Source organism: Mytilus trossulus, chromosome 11 (assembly GCF_036588685.1).
Source record: "Mytilus trossulus isolate FHL-02 chromosome 11, PNRI_Mtr1.1.1.hap1, whole genome shotgun sequence".
Lineage (NCBI taxonomy): Eukaryota > Metazoa > Mollusca > Bivalvia > Mytilida > Mytilidae > Mytilus > Mytilus trossulus.
Window position 1 is genome coordinate 13021421 of NC_086383.1, and position 26539 is coordinate 13047959.

Below are 26539 nucleotides of genomic sequence, written 5' to 3' on the forward strand. Positions count from 1 at the left end.
TTCCGTTTATTGTGCTTGAACTAGAAAGCAGATGTGCGGACGACGTCCATGCACGCGCACGTTAGAAGTTCCAATTTCTAATTTCATATTGTACGTTTGTTATAAAAATCATAGACAGCTCTTTAACTTCTATGCTTTCAATCTTGGTAGATATCAATTATGTTAACTAATATTTGTCCATTATTTAGTTTCCGAGTCGCAGAGAGAAAGATCAGACGACGCACGTGCACCTTCATGACATGCACGCGCCTTTTCGTCATCATACCCCGCGTTCTACATTAAGAAGGCACAGACAATCATTCTAAAAAAAGACATTTAAGTTTTCTTTCGAAATCTAGGAATCAGAAACAATTAATAACGTTAAATTCACAGAAAATTATAATTAGTAATACTGTTAATGCGGACGTCTCGATTGCCACGCGACTTGCACGCGACTGACGTCACGTCGTCCGACAATTGCCTTCTAACGGGACAATTAGTTCTTTCGTTGTGCTGTTCATCAACCTATTTCATAAAACGTTATTTTGCTGTTTCATTGTTGAAGAGGACACCTGGGATTTTAAATTATTTTTTATCAGTATTGGGTTATACTGGTTTGTTTATTTTTACTGACATTCAAAACGGCAAATAACAAATGAATATAAGAAAAAAACACAAAGAGTGCAACTTGAATTGTGTCTATATTTGAACGATAGAATCGGCGAAAAAGAAAAGGACAACTTGCCGGGCGGAAATTTTAAAAATTCGATTGTCACAGAAATTCAGTATTCTTAGACTTGAAAATGGAATACAATTATATTTAAAATATTATATTCAAATGTGTTAGTACAAAAATACATATATACAATTTTCAAGCTGAAGATACATTCGTTTAAACTGTTTATTATTTATAATTAGATACATCAAATATATATAATATAGCGGGAAAATGTCCGTTTGCACAAAACATTTTTTTTTTTTAAAGCCACAATTTATTGTTATTTTTTAGTATCTATAAATATTCTAAATAGTTTTTATTAAACTTCGATTCTCTTAACTCACATCTGACTTATCATTCGAAATATATAGTCTACAATATTCTTTTTCTAAAATGATAAATGAAAAAATTGTGAATTCAAAATTTCAAAAAATTTATTTTTCAATATTTATAAAATTTATAATTGATATAAAGTTATTAAATTATAAGATTCGCTTTAATTACGCAGTTATTATAGTGAAGGGAAAATTCAAGTTATTGCGCAAATTTTCACAAAATTGCTAATTCAAAAGGTTATGGTAAAAAGGACTTCTCGGCTAAACCGGTATGTACGCATTAGCGAGTGAACTGACGAATGTAAGTGCATGAATCACAAATGACAAAATATCACATAATTTCTAATCTAAAGAAAAAATACCACAAGAAAGGCTAAAACAAATACATTGTATCCATTCATAACACAAAATAAGAACATACTCAGCACAATAAAGCAAGGGAACAGCCCTTTAATTGTTGTTCTTCATCTCAAAGTTACAGTGACGCATACAGTACGGTGCAAACTATCTCACCTCGCTGTTATGGTTACAAACTGCTATTATTTCCAGTTTTTGTATAATGTCTGAAATTGAAAACAAAACAATAAACCATACATAAGAACAATACACATATACAATCCATGAGATACTACACATTAAATTGAGAAAGGAAATGGTGAATGTGTCAAAGCGACAACCACCCGACCATAGAGCAGACGACAGCCGAAGGAAACCAATGGTTCTTCAATGTAGCGAGAATTCCCGCACCCGTAGGTGCCCTTCAGCTGGCCCCTAAAAATATGCATACTAGTACAGTAATAATGGACGTCATACTAAACTTCGAATTATACACAAGAAACTAAAATTAAAAATCATACAAGACTAACAAAGGCCAGCGGCTCCTGATTTGGGACAGGCGCAAAATTGCGGCGGGGTTAAACATGTTTATAGGGTCTCAACCCTCCCCTATACCTCTAGCTAATGTAGAAAATTAAACGCATAACAATACGTACATTAAAATTCAGTTCAGAAGAAGCCTGAGTCCGATGTTAAAAGAGCACCGTAGTGCTATATGTTTTTGAGCAGCTAGGTATAGAAAGCAACCTGTTGTCACAAATAAAAGCACACAATTCATGTTATATAATTCAAAAATAGATTATACGTTTTCCTAAAACTCATTATATGCTTAATACACTGCTAATTCACAAAACCTTAGCATTTAGAAAAATTACATCACTTTTGAAAATTAAGAAGTAAAGTAAAGTTTCTATAAATCTACAATTCCAAACAAAGGCGTCAATGTATTCAATGTAACAGTAATGTTCAAACAATGATCGTTGTGAAAATTTCAAAAATATTTGTCCAGGTGTATGGCGCGTGCAATACACGTGCATAAGATTGTAGATTTCTGCTGGAGAATAAACGTACCATAAACAGTGATTGGTCTCTGTAAGATATTTGACACCGCGTGGTTTGCTTTATAGAGTATGCACGTGCATAGTAAAAACATCAGATAAGCCTAAAAATGGATCTTTTTGACGGTGATCTTATTAAATATTTTTCCCTTTTTTTATCATCATACATTTGTACCTAAATCAAATTCGAATAAAATAATATAAATAGAGAAAAAAATCGAAGATATAAATAAATGTACCATAATTGGTAAACATAAAAGAGCATTCGAATAAGACACAAAATGAAAATAGGATTTTGTAAAATTTTAAACAATAGTAAAAAGTGAATGTTGAAACGATAGTGACTGGAACGCCTCTATATTTTTTTTTCCTTTTCATATCTTAACCAAATGGCATGTAAGAGCAGAAAACACATAATTTAAACCTCCGAAAACGTAAAATTTCTTACAAGTTCAAGGATAACTTGAACAATGTGTGCAACGTCTAGGAATTTAAAAAAGAAATTATCTAACTAATATATTCAATGAAAACTTCACAGTGTATTTGAATTAGTAATACACGCAATGGCCTTTTGCTTTGGTTTTATTAACCAAGTTCTTGTTGGAATTTTGTGACTTGATGTACATGTAGTAACAATTTGTCCAGTGGCGAGTATTTAATGCATATTCAGGATGAGACCAGATTATCAATACACTAAGAAAGACAATTAATTTGCCTTGCAGTAAACTTTTATATATATATAGCCAAAAACAGATAAAAAAAAAACCACATGGATTGAGACTTAAATGTTCCACTTTGGAAAATAAAGATGTCAGCATGTTGTTTTTATATACAAATATAAGATATCTATCTCCATGCAATTGTCACTTCTATTGTCTTTGCACTAGTACTTTGACAACCTCCAAAAAGGGCACTTTTTTCCGCATATATCAGGTATTTGTCATTCTGCTTCTAAGTGCTACTTTCAATGTAGTGTGTCCTGAGAATTTGTAACACCGCAAGAAGATCAGTCTTTAATAAAACATTAATTTCTGTTAATTTGCAAGTTCTGATATGACCTCTACGATCTTATTACTTGCTATGAAATAAGGGTTGCACCAAATCATTGGAAGTTCATGTCGCTGATGACATTATATGAATAATTATTGTAAATAATAAGTCAATTATTACAATATTTCACAGCGGAACTTGTGGGAAAACTAGTTCTATCCTAATGAACAGAGTTAATAAAAATATAATTGAATTAGTTATGTGCAATTTTCTCCTTTAGCTGACCCATGGTGTAAATTCGATGCATTTGTATTTAATTATTGGACAAATGAACCGGCAATCATTTTCTTATGATCCTTAAAGAGTCGATAAAGGAATATCAGAAGAACACATATATGAATATATAGTTATTCGCTGTAATAAATACGTGCATCTATATAGCAAACAAATTTTTCGAAGACAACAATCTGTCGGTAAATTAATACTTGATTACAATTTTAAAATATTTGACTGGACGCGATATCTTTTCTGTAAATATACACCGAGGAACTAATTCGCGGACGGAGAGTTATAATTGCAGACGACAGCACGTGCTAATGATCTGATAATGTGCAATATTGAACTCGATTATGTGACACGTGTCCACTGATATGTTATTAGATGTATTAATATTATAATAAAATCATAAACTAATTCAAGTTTGCTCATTATTCTGAAATAAATGCGCCTCGAATATTTTTACTAAATATAGTTGTTCCTGATTAAACTTGTTTGCACTGCGATATTTTTAAAAGGAGGGGAAGGGAGGGTTTACTAAAATAACATCTAGTTTAGAGTAATTTTAGAAAAATTTCCTGAGTTTAACTGATAATCTTAATATGCTCAGGTGATAATATCAGATTATTAAATGGCATTTTTCATATCGCATATATTTTCAGCCCTAGGTTCAATATCAACCCAAGAGCCGCATGGCTCGAGGGCTGATAATACATGCGATATGAGACAATGACAGGTTATGATAATTTTATCATATTCTTCAACAATGGAGAAAAAATAACAAATTAATATATTGATCCTTTAATGTGGCTCTCAAAAAAGAAGTTCAACAAGTGAAAAGTTTTCGGACGTCGGACCCCGACTGTAGTACATCCGATCATATGAAATCTATTTATCATACGCCTCAACAGAATAGAAACACAACAGTATATTAATATATCCTTATATGGACGAAGAAAAAAAATATGTCAACAATTTACATAATGAACACTAATTGAAAAATCTACATTTTTAAAGTAACTTTCTGAATTATGTTGAATTATTTTACAAATGGATTTATTTTACCATTTGTTTGTTTGTTGTTTCTTTCTTCATTTTACACATTATATTTATACAAATATTTTTTTTATATTCTACTTTGGAATGTTTTTCACTGAAAACGTACATTTTGATGTGTATTTTCCGGAATTTGCCGAGTATCATCGGAATGCCATGATGTGCGATAACTTTACGGAAAGGTATGTGATAACATTCAAAGCATGTGATAAACTTTTCATATCAGCCCGCTAAGAATCAATTCGAAAAATATGGAATTTACGTAAATATAATGATATAATCATACGGTAAAAATCACATATGTTATTTCGTCTAAGTATATGATAACTATGTTTTCTGCCAGGACATATAACTAACCTCTAATATACGTCCATGGTTTTCTGGCATAGTTTTTGTTAGGTGTATACTTTGAACTCATTCATAATTGGATGTTTTAATCTGTATTACTGAATACAAGTTTATGATATAACTAAGTATAGCTTGTTATTCGATGAGAGATAAGGCTCCGTGTTGAAGGCCGTACATTGACCTATAATGGTTTAACTTTTTTTTTTAAATTGTTATTTGTATGGAGAGTTGTCTCATTGGCACTCACACCATATCTTTTTATATCTATTTGCCTTCTTAACTTGTAACAGACCAAAAAGGGGAAAAAGGATATTTACCAAGACGTTATTAAAAACCTTTGTCGAAGAAAGACAGGCTACACAATGATCAAAAGAAAAATGACAAACAGACACAAAAAAGTATAGAAAAAATCACAAACAGAGAAATTAAACCTACCAACTCTTTTATGAAAATTATGTTTATGTAAAACAATGGCGGATCCAGGCGGAGGGTTCCGTGGGTTGGAACCTCCTTTTTGAACGATCAATGCATTTGAATGGGGGCATATAGTTGGAACCCCCCTTTTCTCCTTGATTGGGAACCCTCCCTCTTTACAAATGGCTGGATAAGCCCCTGTAATATGCACTTGTACAAATTAAATATCTCGTTGTACACTGCATCATGTTGATCAAGCGATCATGTGAATATTCTTTTTGCGTAACAGTTCATTTTTTAGGATTCTTCTTTGTGGACCGCGTTAAAACTATGTCTATTTATTTGAAAAACCCGTAACAACTATTAGAGTTTAAACAAATAAATCTACAAACGGCCTGATGTTAATTGCAGGATAAAATAAAAGGCTGCGCTTTAGCGCATAATACGCCCGTTGCTCTTTTAACTTGTCTTTTATTGGAAAATTCCCCCTTTTTTAAGCATAAAAATTCATAACAAGAAAATGTGAAATCTGAAATTTATAAAAATTGAAAGGGAGTTTACATCAATAGATATTAACAATGCACCAAGTGTCATGGACATTGGTGAAAGCCTTTTTGAGTTATTGTCCGAAGTGTTAAAAATCCCCCTTTTTTTATGAATAAAGCCCCATAAATCCAAAACTTAAAATCTGAAATTTATAAAAATTAAAAAGGAGCTTACATCAATAGATATAAACAATTCACCAAAGTTTCATGGACATTGGCGAAAGCCTTTTTTAGTTATTGTCCGAAGTGTTGAAAATCCCCCCTTTTTTTATGAATAAAGCCCCATAAATCCAAAACTTAAATTCTGAAATTAAAAAAAACGAAAGGGAGCTTACGTCAATAGATATAAACAATTCATTTAAGTTTCATGGAAATTGGTGAAAACGTTTTCGAGTTATTGTCCGAAGTGTGGACGACGGACGGACCGTAGGACAGACGGACGGACGGACGGACGGACAGACGGACGGACGGACAGACGGACGGACGGACAACGGTATACCATAATACGTCCCGTCCCGGGCGTATAAAAAATGTGTTCATACCTTCATTATCGGAAATAGAAGATTTAAGTGTACTCGCTACGAGATAAAAATATTTTTCTTGCCGTTTTCATTTTTTTATGATAATGTATGCCAAGATCAAAGTTATTTCACTTATTCTGTAATCGTTTTAATTGTGTAAAGAAATAAAATCATACAAGTTTATCTCGTTACCGCGATAAATGATACCACAGTATTAAAAACAATGTTGTATGCTAGTAAACGTTACATGAATTTGGTTTAACTGGTGATCTTTTCTTTCTTAATTAAACAAGATTGTTTATTCTTTTTAATACAATGCTAGCATCAAATATCAGAGGAAAAAATACAAATTATAAATGACTGCAGTATTAAGTTCATTTGAACTCTGGTATTTATTAAGACGCCTTCAATAAAGAAAAAAAATCATTGAATAACTTTTTTAAACGATTCTTCTCTATAGCTGTAATTAACTTTTGGTGTAAGGTCCATGCAATTTGTTTCATTTTTTTGTTGCTTTTGTGTACATTTGCAGTACCTAATGATTAAATTCTGCGTCTTATGAAATAAAGGTTAAAAATAAAACATAAAAAACACCTGAAATAAATAGCAGACAAAGTGATGCAATAACTCACATAACAAGCAGTTCAAAACAGCAAATTAAACACTTTTGTTCAAGATAAATTATAACTTCAATATATTTTCTTTTATAAAAGAAAAATATAATTCCTGGTTGTTTGCGTTACAATAGAATTTTTAACCTTTGACTTGAGGCCTTATTTTTTTTTAAATTGTCAACAACTGTGCATAATAGCTCGTAACAAATAACAGTAATTAAGTGTTGCAAATTTAAGGAGATAGTATGCACGAAAGTCGCAAATGACACTTTTAGGGTGTTTTCTTTAATAGGTGAACCATATTATTGAAGCATCTAGGCGACATTGATGTATAATTACTTTCGAATCAGTTACTTGGGCCAAATCATTTTTCAAAGTATCCATTCTGTCTTTAATCAGAATTATAAGTCTCAATGTAAAAACATTTACATTTTTAATTTCGTAATGATGTGTTTTTAATGACAATAATTTCAGTCTTAGAATTCTTCATCTTTTAAACGTTTGTAAAGATGATAGAATATTACTCGGCAGCTGCCCTTCAAAACTGAGAAAGTTACATCACCCGTTATAGCTAAAGGTTTTAAACATGTTAAACAGTTGAAATAGATACCAGTCAATATAAACAAGAGGCCAGTCGTAATTGGGATTTAATAATCACAATGAGATCATTTTTATGTTTCTAGAAACAAATTCGAAGTTCGTCTAAAGAGATCAAACTGAAGGTTCAGTTCAAATATTTTTGACTGTCATTTTTATTACCAAATAAGGCATAAAAACTTCACACACAAGGAAACATTTATCAAACAACACAATACGCAGTAATTAAACAGTCTATTCTTTTTAAAACCTAATGATTATCCTTAATTCAAAGTCATGCTAATATTTGTAAAATGAATCGATGGAAGTAGGGGCATTGTCTTTTGCATACAAGTGCAAGTACGTCAACGCAATTTCTTTCACAAATTCAAATACTGTATAGTGAATGACAAAAAAAAGAAATTTAAAAAATAGACACATCAAATTCATAATGTTCAGTTGAAGGTGTAATACCACCATTGATTTCCCCACCTTTTTCCCTATTAGTCTTTGTTAAATTTGCACTTTTCAAAAAAATGTGCAGAAAATTTAATACTTGGCATTAGTAAAGTTTTATCCTGTCCAGTACTATGGAAAAAATTTCACATAACATTTCATTGCATATAAGAAAATAAACATCACTGGAAGTTAACCAATCTAATGTATCCCCTTATCCAACCTGCATGTGTACAAGCTTTAGTAACCATGTAACCTCAAGTAAACAAAATATTCTATAGAAAACATAAATAAAAAAGTATTTGTGCTTTGAAATACCCAAGAAATATGTTTATGACACAAAAATGTTTTACTGCAATAAAATGTAGGATTCTTTACCTACAACTGTCAAATTCAATGGACATTTTTTTGTAGACCTATTTTCGTATACAAACGGATGTGACGTACCATGATTTGGAGGTATATAATATACACGGTTCCTGATACAATCACCGTAACTATCACCGTGGTCTGTGCGCATGCGCAAGAAACGCCCACCGAATTTCCTACTTTCATTTTTGAAAAATCTTCTATTTGGAGATAGATTTGTACGCATCTATTTACATTTTATCTGCGAAAGAAAATACACTTGCTCAGTTGCTGAAGTGGCTCTCTTTCTCGTCCTGAAGAGCACACATAACTTCTAAAACGTAAAAAAAATTATGTGAAAGGTATGAAAAATAATGCATTGTAACAATGAAAACATACATCATCTTTAAATGCAAAATAACATTTTAAAGGAAAAGAGGCTTCACCCCCCCCCCCCCCTTTTTCCTTTTCCAACTACAAAATGTGATCTGGTTCAAAAGAGCCGGACAATTAATACTTTTCATGTGTATGTGCCAGGTCAGTGTTCATAGGAGGTGGCCAAAATGTTTTCTTGGGGAGTCCAGAAAGTTTTAAAAAGATTGTTATGGATAGTGCATGTATGACATGTATGAGGGGGATAGGACCTTTATCAGGGGTCTCATTGGGGTGTTCCAATCCCTGATCCCGCTTACTGTTTAATCAGATTCCCGTATCCTGCTTACACTATATACGTAAGCAATTCTCATTTTTTTGTCATTTCTCTGGTCCCGCAAGACCTCACTTCCCGTTTTCATGACACAATAATTTGACTTTCACGTGGCATGCTTACAAATGAATTGGCAATCCCATGTCACGCTTAGACATCAATGAGAACCACTTTATCGGGACTCCAAGATCAGGTGTTTTTCGGAATTGACTATTTAGGGATCCAGGAATTCTTTTTTTGAATTTCGGGATGTTGGGATGTCAGGATTTAAATTCGGGAATTCAGAATTTCATGTTTTTAAGCCCAAGATTTTGGGATCAGGACTCCTCCTACCCCCGGTCATGTATGAGGGCGATACTTGTAATCCCGGGAAATCTTGGTACATCTGTCTTAATGAATAACCGTAAAAAAAAATTGCCAAATGACAATTATAACAGTAATCACCACTCTATTCATCTATCAACACACTGTATATATTTATCACCATTCAGTATTAATCATCATTCTGTATTAATCACCACTTTGTACAACACAATATATCTATCACAATGCTATATATTTATCACCATTCTGTATTAATCACCACTTTGTACAACACTGTATACATCTATCACCATGCTATATATTTATCACCACTCTATAAATCTATCAACACACTGTATATATCTAAAACCACAGTATATATTTATGGCCACTTTGTACGACACTGTATATATACCTAACACCAACAGTGTTTAATTTAGATCTTTCTGTATATATTTTTCATTATTGAGCACAATATATATCTATCACCATCTACAATATCTATCACCTAACTTTATCTCTCTATCACCATACTTTATCTGTCTATCACCATACTTAATATATATACCACTTCAGATATATATATATATATGTTTACATGCACACGTATAAAAATTGTGGTTTTTATCCATCACAATCATAGGTTTGAATGTAGTTTTCAATTTAGACTTGTTTATATAATTTGCGAAAGCAAATTTACAGATCTAACATTGTTTGGTTGATGTTTAGACGAGTTGTATATATATATATATATATTCATAAAATAAAATAGTAAAATAAGTTAAAAAGTTAACAGTTTCATTCAATCGATTTCATCCTTCCATTGGGACTCTTCAGGATAACTGATATGGCGTCATTATGGGCGACGTCGTTAAGGAGGTTTGTGACGTTCCGTCATTGTTCGTAATTAAAAGTTTTCGGGATTTAATTTTGATCGGAACGTTGCGATAAAATAACGTTCCATCTCCTTTCGATAGGCTTCATCCCGTCTACATTTAAAAATGGGTATGATTTGAAAACGTTTTTTACCACAAGTGTCTAGATGGGCGCTAATTGGCGAGTTTCTGTAACTATCCACTAACTATATATCTATGTCCTTACTATACATCTATCACATCACGTAATCTATCACTACACTTTATATCACCAATCACCACTTTATATTAATATCACCACACTGAATATATATATATCACCACTTTATAAATCAATAACTGCTTTATAATTCAATCAACACACTATATATAACTAAAACCACTGTATATAACTATCACTGTTCTGTATAAATATCAATTTGTACAATACTGTATAAATTAACCACCAAAAGATGTTTATATTTGTATCTCTCTGAATTTCTTTCCATACTATAGACCTCAACTGCCTCCCTTTATATGTTTATGACTTCACTGTTTATATTCATCGCCTTGCTAGATATCTTTTAGGTAGCTTCACATATCTCTTCCCACAATTCATATATTTATCACCTAACATTATACACCAATCACCCCACTTTATATATCTATCACCTCACTGTTGTCTTTCACCATACTATATATATGCATCACCACTCTTTATAAAGCTGTCACCACACTTTATATCTAGCACCGCACTTTATTTATCTATCACATCACAGTTTTACCTATCATCTCTCTTTATATTTGTATCACCATACTGAATATATCTAGCACCTCTCTCTATATATATGACTTTTCTACATTCTTGTAATCATGCACATGTTCTATGTACATGAAAATAGGAATATGGTATAATGAATGTTGGTCAAACAACCTTATTGAATACATGTATATATCCTGTAGTAACACATTTTTATAGTGACTATTTTAACACATGAAATTTCATTTTTATCATACCACACACCGCATATCTATTGCTACAGTCTCTTTATCTATTACCATACTCTCAATATCTATCACTACATCCCTTTGTGTATTACCACATTATAAACACCTATCTCATGGTATATATCAATCACTACACTCTATAATTATCATCATACTGTTTATATCTAAAACTTAATTGATATCTCAATGACCTGAGTAAATATTTAACACCCCAATTGATACATCTTTCACCTTTCTTCATATATATACCATCTTACTTGATACATTTATCACCTCACTTTATATATTTAGCACTTCACTATAGCTATATATATTGATATTGCTATCCTCACTATATATACATATGTATATCAATCACATCACTTTATTTATATATCTATCACCTCACTTTATATATCTATCACCTCACTTTATATATCTATCACCTAACTTTACATATTTTCCCCTTAACTTTAAACATCTGTCACCACAATGTATATCTATCACCACACCTTGTATATCTATCACCACACTTTGTATATTTATCACCTCATTTTATATATCCATCACCACGATTTTCATATCTATCATCACACTTAATATATCTATCATCACACTTAATATATTTATCACCTCACTATATACGTCTATCACCACACTGTTCATATGTCACAACACTATATATCTATCACCACACTTTGTATATCTATCACCACCCTATATACATCTATCACCACACTGTTAATATGTAACAACACTTTATATAACTATCACCACACTCTAAATATCTATCACTACACTTAATATATCTATCACCACACTTTATATATCTATCACCCCACTTTATATATCTATCACTACACTTAATATATCTATCACCACACTTTATATATCTATCACCCCACTTAATATATCTATCACCACACTATTCATATGTCAAAACACTTTATGTATCTATCACCACACTTTGTATACCTATCACCACCCTATATACATCTATCACCACACTGTTCTTATGTCAAAACACTATATATCTATCACCACACTTTGTTAATCTATCACCACCCAATATACATCTATCACCACACTGTTCATATGTAACAACACTTTAAATAACTATCACCACACTTTAAATATCTATCACTACACTAAACATATCTTTCACCACACTTTATATATCTATCACCACACTTTATATATCTATCACCACACTATTCATATGTCAAAACACTTTATGTATCTATCACAAAATTAAATACATCTATCACCACACTGTTCATATGTCATAACACTTTATGTATCTATCACCTCATTTTATATATCCATCAACACAATTTTTATATCTATCATCACACTTAATATATCTATCATTAAACTTAATATATTTATCACCTCACTAAATACATCTATCACCACACTTTGTATATCTATCACCACCCTATATACATCTATCACCACACTGTTCTTATGTCAAAACACTATATATCTATCACCACACTTTGTTTATCTATCACCACCCAATATACATCTATCACCACACTGTTCATATGTAACAACACTTTATATAACTATCACCACACTCTAAATATCTATCACTACACTTAATATATCTATCACCGTACTTTATATATCTATCACCCCACTTTATATATCTATCACCACACTATTCATATGTCAAAACACTTTATGTATCTATCACCACACTTTGTATATCTATCACCACCCTATATACATCTACCACCACACTGTTCTTATGTCAAAACACTATATATCTATCACCACACTTTGTTTATATATCACCACCCAATATACATCTATCACCCCACTGTTCATATGTAACAACACTTTATATAACTATCACCACACTCTAAATATCTATCACTACACTTAATTTATCTATCACCACACTTTATATATCTATCACCCCACTTTATATATCTGTCACCACACTATTCATATGTCAAAACACTTTATGTATCTATCACCAAATTAGATACATATATCACCACACTATTCATATGTCATAACACTTTATGTATCTTTCACCACACTTTCTATCACACCTCACTTTATATATCCATCAACACACTTTTTATATCTATCATCACACTTTTTATATTTATCACCTCACTATATATATCTATCACCACACTTTGTTTATCTATCACCATTCAATATACATCTATCACCACACTGTTCATATGTCACAACACTATATATCTATCACCACACTCTAAATATCTATCACCACACTTAATATATCTATCACCACACTTCATTTATCTATCACCACACTTTTCATATTTATCACCACACTGCATATCTATCACCACACTATTCATATGTCAAAACACTTCATGTATCTATCACTAAATTATATACATCTATCACCACACTGTTCATATGTCAACTAACTTCATGTATCTATCATCACATTTTATATACAGTCTCTTTATCTTTTACCATACTCTCAATATCTATCACTACGTCCCTTTGTGTATTACCACATTATTAACACCTATCACCTAACTATCAGCTCACGGTATATATCAATCACTTCACTCTATAATTATCATCATACTGTTTATATCTTAACCTTAATTGATATATCAATGACCTGAGTAAATATTTAACACCACAATTGATACATCTTCCACCTTTCTTCATATATCTATCATCTTACTTGATACATTTATCATCTCAATTAATATATTAAGCACTTCACTATAGCTATATATATTGATGTCCTCACTGTATATACATATATATATCTATCACCTCACTTTATATATCTATCACCTAACTTTACATATTTTCCACATAACTTTAAACATCTGTCACCACAATGTATATCTATCACCACACCTTGTATATCTATCACCACACTTTGTATATTTATCACCACACTTTGTATATTTATCACCTTATTTTATATATCCATCACCATGATTTTTATATCTATCATCACACTTAATATATCTATCATCACACTTAATATATTTATCACCTCGCTATATACATCTATCACCACACTGTTCATATATCACAACACTATATATCTATCACCACACTTTGTATATCTATTACCACCTTATATACATGTATCATCACACATTTCATATGTCACAACACTTTATATAACTATCACCACACTCTAAATATCTATCACCATTCTTAATATATCTATCACCACACTTGATATATCTATCACCACACTTTATATATCTATCACCACACTTTATATATCTATCACATTATTCATATGTCAAAACACTTTATGTATCTATCACCAAATTATATACATCTATCACCACACTGTTCATATGTCACCTAATTAATGTATCTATCATCACATTTTGTATATCTATCACATAACTTTGTATATCTTTCACCTCACTTTATACAAATATCACCCACTGTGCATTGTAACCACACTATGCATATCTTTCATCTCACTTTATATATCTATCACCTCATTTTATATATGAATGGCCTCGCTGAAAATATCTCATTGACTGCACTGTTTATACTTTTTCACCACATTTTATATATGTATCTATTACCTCACTGCACTGTTTAAATCAATTACAACATCATCAATACTTGTCACCAGCCAGTATATATCTTAATACTATTCTCACTCAGCAATAGTGATGGTAAAGTTTTTTTAGAAAATGATACTCAATAAAAGATATATATAGTTGGTTGATATATTCCACTATTGCTACAGTCACTGTATTCATCACCACACTCTCCATATCTATCCCAACACTCTCAAAAGCTATCCCAATACTATGATTATCTATCACTACACTCTCCATTCCAAAGCCAACAGTCGTCATTATGTATATCATAATTGTCTGTATTTATATCATAATAGCCTCTATTTTTTTTATTGAGTTAAGCCTGCCAATTGATATTTTATCGTGCGTTTTGCTATGTTGTGATGTCATGCTATTGTTTCAGAAAAAGGGAGAAGGTTTGGTACCATTAAAACTTTTAATCCCCCTGCAAAATTTTTCACCTGTCCTAAGTCAGGAATCTGATGTACAGTAGTTGTCGTTTGTTTATGTAATTTATACATGTTTCTCGTTTCTTTTTTTTTATATAGATTAGACTGTTGGTTTTCCTGTTTGAATGGTTTTACACTTGTAATTTGGAGCCCTTTACAGCTTGTTGTTCAGTGTGAGTCAAGTCTCCGTGTTGAAGGCCCTACATTGACCTTTAATGGTTTAATTTTTTTAATTGTTATTTGGATGGAGAGTTGTCTCATTGGCACTCACACCACATATTCATATATCTATCTATATATATCATAACAGTCTCTATGTATATCCCCACATAATAAACACCTATCATCTTACTTTATTTATTCATCACCTCACTTTATATATCAATCACCACAAACTCTATATATCTATCCACATACTTTCGATATCTATCCAAACACTCTCTATATCTATCCCCATGCTTTTGATATCAATCCCCACAATCTCTATATCTTTCTCCTCAGTCTCTATGTATATGTCCTCACTATATAAAACCTACTCCATTACTTTATTAATCAATCATCTTACTTTATAAATCAATCACATTCTCTCTTTGATTATCATCAGACTTTCTACATCTTTCCCACAGTTTCTACGTTTATTGCCACATGATATTTAATCTACCACCTTAATAAACATACATATCACCTTAATTTATTTATCAATCACCTCACTACATATATCAATCACCACACAATCTCTATATCTATCCTCATACTCTCGATCCCCACAGAGTTATGCATACTTTCAAATAATAAACACTGATCACCTTATTTTGTATACCTATTACCTTACTTTATATATCAATCACCACATACTCTATATCTATCCCCATGATCTCTGCATCTATCACCCACTCTCTATATCTACACCAACAGTCTCTATGTATATCTCCACATATTAAATACCTTTCACTTTAATTTATTTATCAATCAACTCACTTTATGTATAAATCAACACACACTCTCTTTATCTATCCACATACTCTTTATATCCACCACAAATGTCTCTCTCTATATATCCACATATTAAACACCTATCACCTTACTTTATTTATCAATCACCTCACTTTATGTATAAATCACCACACTCTCTATATCTATCCACATACTCTCTATATCCACCACAAATGTCTCTCTGTATATATCCTCATATTTAACACCTATCACCTTACTTTATTTATCAATCACCTCACTTTATGTATAAATCACCACACACTCTCTTTATCTATCCACATACTCTTTATATCCACCACAAATATCTCTCTGTATATATCCACATATTAAACACCTATCACCTTACTTTATTTATCAATCACCTCACTTAATATATCAATCACCACACTCTCTATATCTATCCACATACTCTCTATATCCACCACAAATGTCTCTCTGTATATTTCCACATATTAAACACCTATCACCTTACTTTATTTATCAATCACCTCACTTAATATATCAATCACCACACTCTCTATATCTATCCACATACTCTCTATATCCACCACAAATGTCTCTCTGTATATATCCACATATTAAACACCTATCACCTTACTTTATTTATCAATCACCTCACTTAATATATCAATCACCACACTCTCTATATCTATCCACATACTCTCTATATCCACCACAAATGTCTCTCTGTATATTTCCACATATTAAACACCTATCACCTTACTTTATTTATCAATCACCTCACTTAATATATCAATCACCACACTCTCTATAATTATCCCCATAATCATTGTATCTATCCCCACAATCTCTATGTATATCACAACATTATAAACACCTATCACTTTACTTTATTTATCAATCTCCTCAGTTTATACATGTCATACATCAATCACCACACTCTCTTTGTTTATCCCCATATTCTATATCCACCCTAAAAGTCTATGTTTATCTGCACATAATAATTACCTATCACTTTACTTTATTTATCAATCACCTCACTTTAAACATGTTATACATCAATCACCACACTCTCTTTGTTTATCCCCATATTTTATATCCACCCCCAAAGTCTATGTTTATCTGCACATAATAAACACCTATCACCTTACTTTATTTATCAATCACCTCACTTTATATATCAATCACCACATTCTCTATATCTTTCCCCATGATCTCTGTATCTATCCCCCACAATCTCTATGTATATCACTACACTATATACACCTGTGCCTTTAGTTAAAATACCAATCACCTCACTTTGTAAATCAATCATTTCATTTTATATGTATCACCTCACTCAAAATATCTTTCACCTCACTGTTTATATTTTCACCTCAATTTGTATATTATGTCTATCACACCACTGGTTATATCTATCAAAGCCCTATTTATACCAATTTCAAAGTGGATATGAGCATAATAATAATCCACTTTTCTGTACAGAAATCTGTTTATGTGGTTTTAGATTTTAAACTAAAAATTACTCAATGTGACACCTATCATTGTTATTTTTTTTTCAGAAAAGGGAAACTAGATATTTAAGAGATAGAAAATAGAAGAAAAGGAAAAGGTAAGCTTCATTGATATTGATAGTATTATACATATGAATGTAAAGAGTTAATTAGCAATCAAACAATCCTGGTTGAAATGAAATAATTGAAAAAAAATGTTTTTTTAAAGAATAACTGCTCAAAATGTCATGCAATATTTTATGTAAATATCATGTCAGGTAACTTTTCAATAAAAGTAGCAAATATGGTATACTAACTGTGGGTCAATGATTCTAACATTCAAGATGAGTAAACCTTATAAATATATTGCTTCAGTGTTATTGTACTTGTAGCATTGTCTACATAATACATCTGCTGGAACACACATAATGTATATACCACCACATATTATGTATCTACTACATCACATGATATAATTATGGCCACATATAATATAGCTACCACCACACATAATCAACCACCACACTATTTTGTTGATCACCACACTGTTTGTCTATCAACTCACTGTGTTTATATATCACCACACTATGTTTGTCTATCATCTCACTATTGCCTATCACCACACTATTGTCTATCATCACACTATGTTTGTCTATCACCACACTTTGTTTGTCTATCACCACACTGTGTTTGTCTATCACCACACTATGTTCGTATATCACATGTTTGTCTATCACCACACTATGTATATATATCACCACACTTTGTTTGTCTATCACCACACTATGTTTGTCTATCACCACACTATGTTTATTTATCATTACAGTATGTTTGTCTATCACCACACTATGTTTGTCAATCACCACACTATGTTTGTCTATCACCACACTATGTTTTTCTATCAACTCACTATTGTCTATCACCACTGTGTGTATATCTATCACCACACTATGTTTGTCAATCGACACACTTTGTTTGTCTATTACCTCACTATTGTCTATCACCACACTGTATATCTATCACCACACTATGTTTGTCTATCACAACACTGTGTTTGTCTATCACCACACTGTATATCTATCACCACACTATGTTTGTCTATCACCACACTGTGTTCATAAATTACCACACTATGTTTGTCTATCACCACACTGTGTTCATAAATTACCACACTATGTTTTTCTATCACCACACTATGTTTGTCTATCACCACACTACACTATATACACCTGTGCCTTTAGTTAAAATACCAATCACCTCACTTTGTAAATCAATCATTTCATTTTATATGTATCACCTCACTCAAAATATCTATCACCTCACTGTTTATATTTTCAACTCAATTTGTCTATCACACCACTGGGTTTATCTCTCAAAGCACCCTATTTATACCAATTTCAAAGTTTGTTTTTAGATTTTAAACTAAAAATTACTCAATGTGACACCTATCATTGTTACTTTTTTTCAGAAAAAGGAAACTAAATATTTGAGAGATAGAAAATAGAAGAAAAGGAAAAGGTAATCTTCATTTTTATTTATTTGTCTATCACCACACTATGTTTGTCTATTACTTTAGTATGTTTGTCTATCACAACACTTTATATTTTAATCATCACAGTTTTCATATTCACCAACACATTCTTATTACCAATACTAGATAAAAAGAAATAGTTATGATTAAGCCTTGTTTTCTCCCTATATTGACATTTCATAAAAAAGGTAAATCATGGTTCTTTGAAATGCATTTCTAATGAAAAAAATGATTTGAACTTTTCATTTAAATGATTGATCTCACAAATGAATTGTATTTCTGCATTACAAATTTTACAATTTGATACAATCTGGGGATTATTTGCTGTCTTTGCATTGATGAAACACTCCTATTTACTCTCAGATGGAAAATAAATGTCAACTGTTTGAGACATTTAAATTTTGTATTGTATTAGACTAATTATTTATTCAACTGAACCATATATTGTTTTGTAGGTTAATCAAGATTTAGTGCTGGCCACACACTTAAGAAAGAATAAGAACAAGACTGTCTTTACAGAATAGGGGAGACTATTTTACTGCACTTAGATTTGTGTTTTTGTTATAATTAACTGATATTGTAATTTGTCCTTGGATAAAATATCTGCAATGTGGAGGACAACTGAACTGTGTTCTTATATGTTGAAGACCTACAATGATTTAAAATGCATGAACTTTATGCTACTGGAAAATGGTTATCATTAAAGTAACAAACACAGAATGTATTTACATGTATAAAATGTTATCTGAAAGGTGAAAGGTGAAAGTAAACAGATTCCTGGTTGTTTGAATACAAACCAAAGCAGTTGTATTGTGTAGTTAAGAATATATTTACGTTGTTTATGCATTTATATATTGGAATATTTAGAATTGTACAATATGTTTAATTTTCGTTCTATGTTATGTAGGTTTGATTTTCATGAAATAAAAAGTTCTAAAATTTTATTATTACTTTTACTTAATATCAATGTGATTATTTTCCAGCAACAATTGCTATATGATTGCTTTTCTATATATATAATGAAATTCTTCATCACTTTATTGACAAGAACTAAATATTGTGTCTATGATGATAATAAGAAATTGTAAACAGTCTTATGATAGGGAGACTTGGAATATCTTGAAATGGTTGTATATTAAACTCATGAAATAGAGTTATTGGTTTCCGAAATTTTTCAGATTATTCCGGAGGGAACATCTACAATCTTTTATGAACATTTTATATATTACCGACTGTAAGACATAGGTACTTTAGTCAGGGTGAAATATCCAAAAGACACTTACATAGTAGGGTGTATTATTGATATTTGAGCGGGAACATCAACAATGCATCATACACAGTTCTATGGTATTTTTCTAAATGCAGGAGATATATTTATATAGGTGCACTATTATGGATGATATTCTCCATGAAAATTTATTCAGTAGCTGCAAGTGTCGAACTACGATGACATCTACAATGCTTCATACACATTTGATATTTACTAACTGTAAGGGATATATAGGTTTATTAGTAAGGATGAAATTTTTCCAAGAACATTTATACAGTAGGCTGCAAGTGTTGATATTTAAGAGGGAAAATCTACAATCCTTCATACACATTTTGTATTTTACCGACTGCATGACATATAAGAAATGACAGAAATATGAAATATTTCCAGGAAAATTATAAAGCTGTGGTTTGTGCTCATAGTTGAAGTCCGTACTGTGACCTTTAGTTGTTAATTTCTGTGTCAATTTGGTTTCTTGTGGAGAGTTGTCTCATTGGCAATCATACCATATCTTCTTTTTTGTCGAGCCTGCAACTGTTGTTGCAGAGAGCTCGACATAGGGATAGTGATCCGGCGGCGGCTGCGGCGGCGGTGTTAGCTAACTTCTTAAAAGGTTTATATTTTAGAAGGTGATAGACCTGGATGCTTCATACTTTGTATATAGATGCCTCATGTTAGGAAGTTTCCGTCAGTCACATGTCCAATGTCCTTGATCTCATTTTTATGGTTCAGTGACCACTTGAATAAAAAGTTCCAATTTTTTGTAATGTTGAATTCTCTCTTATTATAAATAATAGGATAACTGTATTTGGTATGTGCTTACCATGCAAGGTCCTCATGCCTGTCAGGCAGTTTTCACTTGACCTCGACCTCATTTCATGGATCAGTGAACAAGGTTAAGTTAGGTGGTCAAGTCCATATCTCAGATATAATAAGCAATAGGGCTAGTATATTTGGTGTATGGAAGGACTGTAAGGTGTACATGTCCAACTGGCAGATGTCATCTGACCTTGAACTCATTTTTATGGTTCAGCGGTTATAGTTAAGTTTTGTGTTTTGGTCTGTTTTGATAACTAATTTCTCATACTTTAAGCAATAGGTCTACTATATTTGTTGTATGGAATGATTGTAAGGTGTACAGGTCTAGCGGGCAGAAGTCATCTGACCTTGACCTCATTTTCATGGTTCAGTGGTCAAAGTTAAGTTTTTAAGTTTTGGTCTTTTTATCTCATATTATATGCCAAAAGGTCAACTTTATTTGGTGTATGGAAATATATTATGATCTATATGTCAGTCCCGCAGGTTTTATTAGACCATGACCTCAATATCACGGTTCATTGCACAATGTTAAGTTTTTGTGTTTTGTTTTATTTTTCTTAAACTATAAGTAATAGGTCAACTATAATTGTTATAAGGAAGCATTGTTAGCTGTACATGTCTGCCTGGCATGGTTCATCTCACCTTGACCTCATTTTCATGGTTCATTGGTCTTTGTTTAGCTATCTTGATTAATGTTAAGTTTATGTGATAGTTGTAATAAAGCTTTTTACTTAGGACTATCAACATAATACCAATGATTAGTAACGAAGACGAGATATATCAGTGTGTGCACTCTTGTTTATAATTATGAGGATGTAAGTGGTGATATTTGAGAAGGAACATCTACAATCCTTCATAAATAGATATAAGAAGATGTGATATGAGACAAATCTCCATCTAATTAACAAGTGGTAAAAGTTACCAATTATAACATTTTATAAATCAAAGTTCTGTCTTCAACACAGAGTTTTGGCTCACACCGAAAAGCAAGCTATATAGGGCCCCAAAATCATTCGTGTGAACCATTTAAACAGGACCACAAACGATCTTATTTAAATGGAAAAAAACGTGAAACACTTATGAACCACGTCAACAAACAACAACCACTGAACATCAGGTACCTCATTAGGACAGGCGAAAAAACAAATGCAGTGGAATTAAATGTTTTGATACCAAGGTACCAAGCTTAACCCTTAAATGAACGATAGTGTGACATCACAACATATAAAACCTCACTATAAAATATGAATTAAAATGGGTTAACTTAATCAAAGGACATATTAGTGAGTTTGATATATGCCACAATGATAATACAAAATCATTAAAATAAGGGATTATATGTTAAACAATTTCACAAGGATAACCACAACCTTTATTTTAAAGGTACACATTTGGGAGTTTACCGACTTTAAGAGCTATATAGCTACTTAGGTATAATTGAAATCTATCAATGTACATTTATACAGTAAGCAGTATGTGCTTGAATTCGAGAAACAACACCAACAATCCTTTGTGTACATTTGATATAATAAAAATTGCAAGATTATGGTTAGAATTTGTGAATCTGCACAAACTATCGTATCGTTTATGTTTGCACCACCACAAAACGTAAATCGTTAGTTCTTTATCTGTGTCTTTATCTTCAAGTTGTTTTTGTATTTACTTTTGTGGTACATGCGATTCATCATATCTGCTCATTATTTTACTCATTGTAATGATCACCATCTGCTCCAAAACTCCTAACCGAAATGTAATACTCTTTTGGCATAATGTTTACTCTCTAATGTTGTAGTGCAATCTATATGCTAGTATAATTTTGGGTCAGAACTGTATGTGGGTTTCTTTGCCGAAGCATGAACGTATTTTGCAATAGGTTTATTTGAGAGATACATATTGTTAAGGATTTTTATAGTGAAAAGGATTTTGCGGTTTATACAAATTCTTGCCAATTTTTATCCACAAACTCTAAAAATCCTTTATTACAATGATTTATACCTTCTTATAATCTTAACCATATTATATGATATTTTACACCTAATTTTCTAAAACCATATATTACAATAAATTAAACTTTCTCATGATCTTAACCATATAATCTTTTAGCATCCCATTTTTTATCAGATTTGTTATAGCGTATACTTTACACTTGGAGATACAGTAATATTCCCATGAAAAGCCAGAAATTAACTGGCACGCAAGCTCAAAATATAATTGTAGTTATCTTTAAGGCAAATTCGTTTTGGCATTACTTGAAAAAAAGTCTGTATGCACTTAATCTGGTTAAACTTGGATGTAATTTTTTCTAGTTATCTTACTCAAACCACATTTTCTTATATAAAAATGATTTATAAACATTAACAATTTAAAATGCATGCAGAAGGACATATCTTTTGATAAAAGACAACTTATAATTGCAAGTCTCTTAAAACACACAACAGCAATAAACTATATAACAATTAAATATTATACACTGAATGGGCACTTTTCACGAAACATGCGTCATAGGACTTTGAACACATATACAGCAATCCCTAAATGAACCTGTATTCACTGTTTATAAAATATCTCAATTATTTTATAAATATAAGGTTAAATTTTTAGAAGTTAATATACAATTTCACGAAAGGCTGTTCTCTCAGTCGCATTGATAAAAATGAACAAAGGCATTGTCTTCAAAATAACCGATGTTGCTTCAATTTTATTCGCTGTTTCAGACTGTTTTCCTTATTTTTTAAATAGCAGACAAACTTGGTCCAAGTTGAGGAGTAACTTTTAATCAATTATGCGACAGATATATCAAGTGTCCATAAAGCACTTAACACTTTTTCAACATGGTATTGAAAAGTCCAACATTATAGGTGTAAATCATATTTTAACTGGTGTTTTCACATCAAACTTTAAGATCAACGGGTTATAGTTTATAAAGTATCATCATTCATAGAAACATTTAAGAAATTAAAATATTTTCTTCATTCCATTGTAAAATATGTTATAATTCTGAACATCGGACAGACGCTAAAGTAGTTTTTAGTCAAACAAATGTGTTAATGCTACGTCCATTTCTATTATTACTGAATAACTGAATGCAAACCAACAGAAAAATATATCGAAAACTTCTTCAAATCTTGTATCTTGTATGTAGTATTAACAAATATCAGTATTTCTTCAATCATTCTAAACCACCCACGGAAAAAGATATGTTTAGTGAAGATTTTTTGTGTGGTTTGTGTTGCTAAGTCTTTATGTGCTTTTTATGCTGATGTTTGTGTTTGTGATTTGGTCTTTTTCTTTTTTTATCCCTGATGTTGTCACTTTATTTTCGACTTCTCAGTTTGTAAGTCCCTTTTATATCGATCGCCTCTCTAAAGCTCAACTTCTTGGAGGTTTTAAATAACTGCATCTCCTGTATGTTCCCTTCAAATCGATTGATAGTTGTGACTTCTTGATTTGCGTACTTCATTTCTATTTCATAGGTTAAAGGTTTTTTTAAAATAGCCAGTTGTTATCAGCAACTAATAGCATGTCCTCTTCGGTCAGGAAAATGATGAATATGGCACATATACTTATAAAGACCCATAGTGATATCATGTTAGCTATATATTTTCTCCATGAAAACTGTATATTAATGTTTGGCAAATAAAGTTAAAACGCATGACTGTAGTTTTTTTTTAAAATTTTCCACATTGTTCTTAGGTTTGTTCGTGTGTTGTTGTGAACAAAAGTGTATTATCAAAAGATAGTAACGACCGTGTAGATTCCATTCACTACAAAACGTTAAAAATATCTACCGGTACCTTCATGATATTTTTTGCTTTGAATAATTAAGACTTGATTCTCTCAATGCTAATATGAAGAGATCAATTCTTTCGGCTTATGTCTTTCGGGATTTGATATTTCACCTTATAAAAAATTGCCAACTATTATCAAAATCATGAGATAACGTCTTTTGAGTAACAAACAAGTTTCAGCTAATCAACTGTGTCAACTCTTTAATAGTTTCAGTACATACAAACAAACAAAATACTCAGAATCACGGCTGATACAAGCTGGTTCCCAGACTCCAGAACAATACCAACTGCCTATACCTCTTACCATCTCATAACCATAAACAAAACATATACAGACTGTATATGGGAATCACAGACAATAAAAATAAACTGTAGATGTATCTTACAACCACCGAAATACAAAGACTGTTTTTAGAACCACAGACTATTTACATTCAGATTACTTTTAAGAACCACAGACAATACATTCAGACTGTGAGGATAACCACAGACAAAACACACTAACGTACCTAACAATTAGACAATTCATTATGAACACATGCAATACATATAGGTTTAAGTGGATTAACGACCCACCTTTTATGTAAGTTTGTTTACACATTGTTGTCAATATAATTGAATTTTATACACCTGAGAGGTTAAGCTAGCTATAAAACCAGGTTAAAGCCACCAGTTTCTACATCAGAAAATGTCTGTACCCTTTCAGTAAAAAGACAGGTGGTATACCAATTATGTCTGTGTTTTTTTTTCAAACATCGTTATCCATAAATTGAATATGATGTGACAGTCATACAAGCGCTATAAAGCCAGGTTAAATCCACCATTTTTTGCATTTAAGAATGCAGGTACAAAGTCAGGAATATAACAGTTGCTGTTTATTCATTTGATGTATTTTATCATTTGATTTTGCCATTTGATCAGGAACTTTCTGTTTCTGCTTTTCCTAGGAGCTCTGTAATTTTGTTATTTTACTTCATGCAAATGAAGCATATTCTTTTTGCTGTGCATGTTCTTATTTTGTGTCATGGAAGAATACCCATATCATGTGTTATTCTAATACATGAAGAAAATCTAGAAGTAATCTTTCAACTTAAAATTGTTTCACACATGCTTAAAAATTAAACACTTGAAATGTGGTATGATTATCAAGAAGATAACTATCACATGGAGACTTTCAAAAATGGCAAAACACATACCATATTGTATAATTTAGTTCAAAGGAGAAAACCAGCCATGTCATTAGTGTAGAAAA

At 31.5% G+C, this 26539-nt stretch overlaps 1 long non-coding RNA gene across 2 annotated transcripts; it reads left to right on the plus strand.

Moving 5' to 3' along the window:
- Window positions 1-8772: 8772 nt before the first annotated feature.
- Window positions 8773-20057, plus strand: LOC134691717 (uncharacterized). 2 transcript variants are annotated; one of them, XR_010102189.1, is made up of 4 exons: window positions 8773-8932; window positions 17949-17998; window positions 19348-19397; window positions 19866-20057. It is a non-coding gene; the product is annotated as an uncharacterized LOC134691717 (long non-coding RNA). The 2 variants fall into 2 exon arrangements; XR_010102190.1 differs by lacking the exon at window positions 17949-17998.
- The last annotated feature ends 6482 nt before the right edge of the window (window positions 20058-26539 follow it).